Here is a 9,064-nt window from a genome sequence, read left to right on the forward strand (position 1 = left end):
TCTCTCTCTCTCTCTCTCTCTCTCTCTCTCTCTCTCTCTCTCTCTCTTTCTTTCTTTCTTTCTTTTGGGGGGATGTTGAGATAGGATTTCTCTGTAGTTTTGGAGTCTGTGGCTTTGGAGCCTGTCCTGGAATTAGCTCTTATAGACCAGGCTGGCCTCGAACTCACAGAGATCAGCCTGTCTGTGCTTCCTGAGTGCTGAGATTAAAGCCACCACTGCCTGATGAGACAGGGTTTTTCTGTGTAGCTTTGGAGCCTGTCCTGGAACTTCTGCTGTAGACCAGGCTGGCATTGAACTCATAGAGATCCATCTGTCTCTGCTTCTTCATGGCAGGGATTAAAGGAGTGTGCCACCATTGCCTGGCCCCCAGTGTACCTCTTAAATATCTTTGGCTATGGCTAGTAGCTACTATATGGGACAACACAGGTATTTTGAAGGTTATTTCATATTTTAATTTTTTTGTGTATGTGTACATGCATGTATTATGTAGCTGAGTGTGTGTCATGGTGTGTGGCGGTCAGAGGTCAACTCTGGGGAGTCAGTGTTTCCTTTCACCATCTGAGTGCCAGAAATCAGATTCAGGTCATTAGGCTGGAGTTGAAAACATCTTTACTCACTGGGCCATCTCACTGACCCAGTTAATGTCTACCTCGGTCCTTGCCATTCTGTTTGACTTTTGGTCGTTTAATTGTGTGATGATAATTACTTAACATGCAAGTAGCCAGTGTGTTGTCTTTCTCTTTCTTTCTTTCTTTCTTTCTTTCTTTCTTTCTTTCTTTCTTTCTTTCTTNTCTCTCTCTCTCTCTCTCTCTCTCTCTCTCTTTCTTTTTCTTTCTTTCTTTTTTTTTTTTGGAACTAGCTCTTGTAGACCAGGCTGATCTTGAACTCACAGAGATCCGCCTGCCTCTGCCTCCCGAGTGCTGGGATTAAAGACGTGCACCACCATCGCCCGGCTTGTGTTTTTGTGTTTGTTTCTTGAGACAAGGTCTCATATAGCAGTCCAGGTGACCTGAACTGCTTATGTAAAATAAAGAAACATACAAGCACACACACACACACACACACACACACACACACATATATATATATATATATCACTTATATAGCATAAAAGGTGATCCAGTGACTGACCCAGCAACCCAGAGGAAAAGTACATGCCCAGAGAAGGGGGAGGCTATGGTCTTCTATAGGCATAAAGCTCCTCTGATCATGTTTTGCTTTATTTATTTGCAGTGCTAGGGATTAAACCCACTTTCATGGAAAATAAATAAATCATAATACAAAATAAAATAAATTGGTTCTTCTACGTCTACCGCCTAAGCTCTGGTATTGGAATTTGATTGGCCTGAGACGTACCCAGACAATCAGTAAAGCACACACCTTGCCAAAACAACACGGGCCAAAGAAATGACCTTATACCAGGTAATTGCCTAAGATTTAGGAGTCTGAGTTCAAACACCCAGACCGTGGAGATCTACCACTGGATGACCCAACAAATGGCCCAGCAGACTCAGAGGGAGCTGTGTGCCTTCTGTAGGTGTATAGACAGCCTGAGGCTCTCCTGATCATGGTTTTGTTGTTATCTGTAGTGTTGAAGATCAAACCAGTGGTGTGTCTGTGAGAGCATTCCAGAGAGGACTAAGGGGAGAGAACCCTGATGTATGCGGGGGAGGGGGGACATCATCCCCCAGGTGGAGGCCAGGGTAGAACAAAGAGGGGAGAATGGGAAGTCTGGAGCACATGTTTTCTTTCTTTCCTGGCCTCCATGACGTCAGATGCTCTGCACCTCCATGCCCCTGCCTCCACCATTACTGAAACTGTGAGTCAAATAAAGTCTCTCCTCTTTAAAATTCTTATGTCAGGTATTTTTTTTTATCACAGCACACAAACCTGACTATCAGAGACATACACTGTCTCTGTCATTAGAGAAACTGTAAGACCCCCCCCCCCCATTTTTTCAGACAAGGTCTCACTATGTAGCTTTGGCTGGCCTGGAACTCATCACATAGGCTGGCCTCAAATTTACAGAGATTCACTTGCCTCTGCCTTCTGCTGGATTTAAAGGCATGTGCCACCATGCCCAGCTTCTCTCTCTCTCTCTCTCTCTCTCTCTCTCTCTCTCTCTCTCTCTCTCTCTCTCTCTCTTCCTCTCATACCCAAATAGCACTGCCTTTCTTTCCAAAGAGAAAGCCTGCAGCCTGGGTTACAAAGCCAAATTCTGTGTCTCAAAACAAACCAGTCTAGTCCGGTTCATTGCTTGGTAGAAAGTCTCATATTCAGGACTGTCTGATTGTTTCCTCAAGATTAATAAAACCGGAAGAACATTTTTGGCAAGTGCCTTCCTCAGAGGATGTGGCATGCATTTTAGTATGTTGTTACTGCCAGGCAACTATTGGTGACACCTACAGTATGCACTCAACCAACACTTGCCAAAGAAGTGACCTTGTGCCAGGCAATTGCCTCAGAGCTTAGAAGTTTGATTTCAAATATCCAGACCTTGGAGATCTACCACTGTCCTAGAAACAGGGTGGAAAACTGTGTTGGAACACGTGAGGTGACCCAACTAAAGGCCCAGGGACCCAGAGACAGCTGTGTGTCTTCTGCAGTTCTATAGACAGCCTGGGGCTCTCCTGATCATGTTTCTGTTGTTATCTGTAGTGTTGAAGATCAAACCCATGCAGGGTTTCCTACCTGGAAGTCAAGCACTGTAACAACCGAACCACACCCCCAGTCCCAGTGTTTTCATGAATTTTGAAAAAAAAGTCTTTTTTTAATTTATTTTTTAAATTTCATTTTACATTCCATCCACAGTTCTCCACCCCACCTCCTGCTGCCCCACTCCCCCACTTCCCGTTCAGCCCACTCCCCATTTCACTCCTCCCTACTGGTAAAAGCTTCCATTGGAAGTCAACAAAGTCTGGCACATTAAGTTGGGAAGGATCAAGCCTTTCCCCCCTGCATTAAGGCTGAGCATGGCATCCCACCATAGGGAATGGGTTCCAACAAGCTAGCTCATACACCAGGGATAGATAGATCCTGGTCATACTGCCAGGGGCCCCTCAGATAGTTCAAGCTTCACCACTGACTCCCACATACAGAGGACCTAGTTTAGTCCCATGGAGCCACAGCTGTCGGTCTAGAGTTCCTGAGTTTCCACAAGCTTGGTTCAACTGTCTCTGTAGATTTCCCCATCATGATCTTGACCACCCTTGATCATATATTCCCTCCTCCCTCTCTTCGATTGGATTTCTGGAACTCGTCCTGGTGTTTGGTTGTGGATCTCTGCATCTGGTTCTGTCAGTTGCTGGATGAAGGCTCTATGATGATATCTGGGGAAGTCACCAATCTGATTACAGGGGAAGGCCGGTTTGGGCTCCCTATCCATTGTGGCTAAGAGTTTTAGCTGGTATCATTGTTGTGGATTCTTGGGAATTTCCCTAGTACCAGGCTTCTCCCTAACCCTATAGTGGCTCTCTCTATCATTACTCCCACTCTGTCCCTCTCCGCCCTCGACCATCCCCTTCCCTCTTGTTGTCATCCCCCTCATTGTGATTGTTTTTAGGAGAGAAAACAGGTTGAGGAAATGCCTGTGGTTATCAATCCAATGTTTCACAACAAAGGTACCTAAGTATACCCCTGAGAGAGAGGCTAGGAAGTTCAAAGGCTCCTCTGTTGACCACTGCTCTGCCAGCTTGTGCTTATATCTAGACAAGCTTTGAGCCTGGGTTTAGCTAAAGGAATCATTGAAAAGGTGTGTGTGTATGTGTGCGTGTGTGTTTTACACAACCACATTTGTTGCTAGATGGCCTCATTCATTAAATATCCTCCCCCTTCTTACAAAAAAGGACGAGAGAGAGAGAGAGAGAAAGAGAGAGAGAGAGAGAGAGAGAGAGAGAGAGAGAGAGAGAGAAGGGAGCAGATGGTAGAGAGCCATTGAGGTTTAAAAACCTGAGTGTGTGGTCCCAGCTGCCAGCATGGCTCTAGGAAAGCAGCATCTGTTGAAGGGTGGAGGGGAGGGTGCTGTTCTAGTTTCTGGTGTGTGTCCTTTCTTTCTGAACCCATTTGCTCAGAGGTGAGGAAGCAGAGATCTTCATTCATGTGGGCCATCCATGATTGTCCACTGAAATCGCCCTTCCCAGGAGCTCGGAAATACCAAGGGCTCTCTGAGCTATACCTAAAGGATCTAAAGGGACCTTTTCTCAGCATGGATGCCAAGAGGGGAGCCTCTGCAAGAATCCTGGCCACACATCTTAGGGCTCTCTCTGGCAGAGGAACCAGTCTTCCAGGAAATCTGGCCCTCTCTTAGGTGTCTCTATTGAAGACTTGCGTAGCTAACCAACACGGCCTGCTGAAGTACTAAAACCAACTTCTGTGTTAGGATTCCTGGGTACCTCCTGGTCAGCTGCTTATGCCATGAAACTTGTTGCTAGAGAATGATTGTGCATACCAGGCAAACATCTGTCCTGCTCACCGACCACTGTACGAAATGATTTGTGGATGGGCTGGGTTCCTGAGGTTTGGAAATCAAGGCTGGGCTCAAGGTCATGATGTGTTTAACCAACGAGAGCCTCTATGCAGCTGGCTGACCCTCTTCACTATGGGACACTGGGCTCCATGTCTGCTGCCCTCTTGTCTAGTTCTCTCTTCTTTCTTTCTTTCTTTCTTTCTTTCTTTCTTTCTTTCTTTCTTTTTTTTTTTTTTTTTAAATTTCCAAGACAGGGTTTCTCTGTAGCTTTGGAGCCTGTCCTGGAACTAGCTCTGTAGACCAGGCTGGCCTCGAGCTCACAGAGATCCACCTGCCTCTGCAAGTGCTGGGATTACAGGCTTACGCCACCACCGCCCGGCTTTGTCTAGTTCTTAGTCTCGTCCGACTCTCCATTCTGGATAATTTTCTTTTCACTTTGCTTCTAAAACTTCAACCCATCCAATTCACTTTATATCGTCATAATAGTAAACGCTTCTGTTTATAGAATTTTCTGACTGCCCAACAGCCCCATGAAGAGACATCACTGTCCAATTTAGGGGCTTATACACTAATTATGATCAAAAACTGGGATCCAAGTCTTTGTCTCCCTACCTCTGATCATTAGTATCTCAAGACATTAAATTGTGTGTGTGGGTTAGGGGGATTTTCCAGGGGGAAATGATCTTCCATGTGTTCTCACTAAGAGTTTCCTTATTCTGAAAGTGGGCAAGAGGACCCTTCACTTACCGAAGTTAAAAGAATAAGAATATGGAGCTGGGTGGTGGCACACGCCTTTAATCCCAGCACTCAGGAGGCAGAGGCTGTGTGTTCAAGGCCAGCCTGGTCTACAAGAGCTAGTTCCAGGACTGCCAGGGTTGTTACACAGAGAAACCCTGTTTCAAAACAAACAAACAAAAAAAAAAACAACAAACCAACAAACCAACAAACCAACCACCACCACCAACATGGTCTGATGTGGGGAAGTCAGTGTCTAGTTTGGACCAGAACTTTTGGTAAGCTTGATTCATCCAGAGACTCCTGGCTGCCATCTTTCACCTTGATAGTCCACGAGTCTGTAGGGCAATGGCGATACCTTCCATTTTCCTGAAGTTGTTTTGCCTCTGTCTTTCAAATTCTAGGATTATAGGAATGTCCTATTATACCTAGTTGGATTTGTTTGTTGAGACAGTCTTATGTAGCCCTAGCTGCCTTCAGACTTGCTGAGGAGGACTTTGAATGTCAGATCCTCCAGCCTCTACCTCCCAAGTCCTAGGATCACAGGGATTCACAACCATGCTGTTTTATGTGGTGTTAGGAATCAAACCCAGGGTTTTGTGCGTGATAGATAAGCACTGTAGCTGAGCTACATCCGCAGCCCTGGACTTTTAACTTCTTAAGAAAGATACCAATGGCTAGACTGTGATAGTCATACACAGGTAACTACATGTGAACATAACCACAAAGTCTTTAAATTATGTTTAAAGCTATTTTCTTGTTGGTCAAACTGTCATTCCTTTTCTGCAATTTTGGTTATTTTTTTACAGTCCTTTTTTCTTTTATCTTTTGAGTCAAACATTTGCCCAGGAGTGAAATTGAAACGTGGTGTGTGTAGATAATACAAAATGCAGGGCAGTGTTCCGAAAATGCTGCCTTTTAGCTGAAGGGGATGACCAGTTTCAGGACTAACTTTAGAAGATCATCCATCACCTGATGGCTCACAGAGTTGGAAGTGCTGCCTGTAATGATGCTACAAAAGTATCAACAGAGGTAGGCTGTGCCTGGCAGACGTGTTATTTTATTTGTTTGTTTATTGGTTATTTTCAAGACAGGGTTTCTCTATGAAACAGTGCTGTAGACCAGGCTGGCCTTGAACTCACATTTTAAAAAGTATCCATTGGAAAATACTGTCTATTTCAAAAATTTGCTGGGAACAACTAACTTCAGCAGGCCTGAGCCCACAGCACACAGTATTGTTATATGATAAGAGTTGTTGCTGAGTGTGTGCCAGCCTCAGAATCAGCCTCTTACAGCATGGGACCAGGGATGACTGTTTAAAACAGCTGTACGTTGTGTGTTCTGTCTGTCTGTCTGTCTGTCTGTCTGTCTGTCTGTCTGTCTATGTTTGGTTGGTTTTGAAGATGGTGCCTCACTACGTGGCCATGGCTGGTCTGGAACTCATGATGTAGACCAGGCTGGCTTTGAACCTGTGGAATTCTCTTGCCTCTGCTTTGTGAGGATTGGGATTACAAGTGTGTGGGATTACTCCTGGCCTTAAAGAAGTTGTGGTTAAGACTTAAATGACCTTAAGAAGGTCACTTGGTGTTAATAAATTGACAACTAATATTCTGCAGTTATCTGTTATCTGTGCACAATTGAGCTAGCTGGTATAACACACACACACACACACACACAATTTCAGAAAGGTTTTATGCTCATTTTAAAGGTGTGCTCTGGTTAACCACTTTATCTGTCTCCAGGCATAGTAAAGCACTGGACTGAGAGGGACTTGGCTTGAAAAAGAATGTACTTGGGCAACACATTTAACCTCTCTGATTCTGTTTCTCTCTTATAAAATAGTGATACTATCTACTCAGAGGTACTAGAGACATTAACATTGTAAACAAGATTACTAATTTAAAGGTATAATGTAATGACATGTATACTGTGTAACAATATAGCATGCTCTGTGGTAAAACACTGAGTAAATCATTGACAAGCAATTATCATCTCATTTTCCCTTAACAGCTTTGCTAACTTTGAAGAGTTAGTCCTAGAGCCCAGGGGAATTAGAGGCTGATTCCTGAGATCAGCAGGCATTCAGACAAAACTGGTGCTTTATACTGCTGTGTGGTGCCTTGCGGGGATCCTGTCCTGTTTGAGTGGTGGTTCTCACAGAAGGCCTAGGCATCAGAGAGACCCAGGGGAAGTTATTCTCTGACTTTGCCTCACTGCATCTCCCTCCTCACAAACACATGTTAGCTGGGGATGTAGCTCAGCTGTTGCTTGTCTAGCATCCACGGGTTTGATCTACAGCACTGTATAAATTGGAAACAGTGGCACATGCCTGTGATCCCAGAGGCAGGAATCAGACATTCAATATCTTTTTTTTTTTTTTTTTTGAGACAGTGTTTCCTCTGTGTAGACCACATTGGACTTGAACTCACAGAGATCCACCTGCCTCTGCCTCCCAAGTGCTGGGATTAAAGGTATGTGCCACCACTGCCTGGCTCATTCTTTTAAAATGATCTATTTGTTTTTATGTCATGTGCATTGGTGTTTGCCTACACATCTATCTGTGTGAAGGTGTTGGATCCCCCAGAACAGGAGTTACAGACAGTGGTGAGCTGCTATGCAGGTGCTGGGAATTGAACCCAGATATTCTGGGACAGCAGCCAGTGTTTTTAACCACTGAGCCATCTGTCCACCCTTCAAGGTCATTCTTGATCCATGGCACTGGGAGACAGAGGCAGGTGAATCTCTGTGAGTGGAGACCAGCCTGGTCTACAAGAGCTAGTTCCAGGACAGGCTCCAAAGCTACAGAGAAACACTGTCTTGAAAAACCAAACCAAACCAAGCCAAACAAAACAAAACAGACTACGTGTGTGTGCATGTGCATGTACACGGTCTCCCCACAGCGTCTGTGCAGGTGGCCACGGAGGCTGGAAGAGGACATCAGGCTGTGAGCTGCCTGGGTTGGATGCTGGGAACCAAACTGTGGTCCTCTCTCCGGCTCCCTTCCTTTTTCATAAGCTGGTTATCTCAGGTATTTTGTTGCAGCAATGGAATGTTGATCAAAATATCCATTTTAAATATCTTATAGTACTTTGGGGCTTAGCAAGTACCTGGAACAGAACTTTGTGCATCTCATGACTACCTTCTGAACAACATATATCCTGTATCCTATGAAAATTCAGGTTAGGAAACAAGCTGAGAGGGGTGAGAGATTTGTGGAAGGTCATATAAATCCAAGTAGAAGCACAGTTCCCTTGGAACCAGTTTTGTAAGTTTCTCAGGGTTTATAGGGTTGAGCACAGTGAAGGGACATGGTAAATACTCCAGGTAAAAAGCATTTCTACTTTGATTCGACTCGACTATAAACCTCTGCAAGGCAGGGATTCTAATTCATAGATCCCATGACCGCCGGCACCAAAGGAGACCGCGTTATGGGGGTGGGAAACCAGAGTCTAATATCTCTGAACCCAAGGGCTCCGCTCTCAGCCTCTGAAATCCGACCCACACCACCACTGCTCATTTCTCAACAGATGTGCTTACTACCCTCAGGTGGGTCCTTGCTTGTCACGCATTGGCCCCTTCCCACTTCTGAGGCAGGACTGGGACCACAGAATGAGGTCCAAGAAAACGGCTGAGGCTGCTTTTTTCTATTTTTTTTTTTTTTTTTTTTAGTTTTTCGAGACAGGGTTTCTCTGTAGCTTTGGAGCCTGTCCTGGAACTAGCTCTTATAGACCAGGCTGGCCTTGAACTTGCAGAGATCCGCCTGCCTCTGCCTCCTGGGATTAAAGGCGTCGCCACCACCGCCTGGCAGATTGTTTATTTTTATTTATTGTGTATAAATCAATGTTCTGTCCGCATCTATGCCTG

This window comes from Alexandromys fortis, unplaced genomic scaffold (assembly GCF_014885135.2).
Source record: "Alexandromys fortis isolate MF-2015 unplaced genomic scaffold, M_Fortis_MF-2015_v1.1 scaffold_58, whole genome shotgun sequence".
NCBI classification, from domain to species: Eukaryota; Metazoa; Chordata; class Mammalia; order Rodentia; family Cricetidae; genus Alexandromys; species Alexandromys fortis.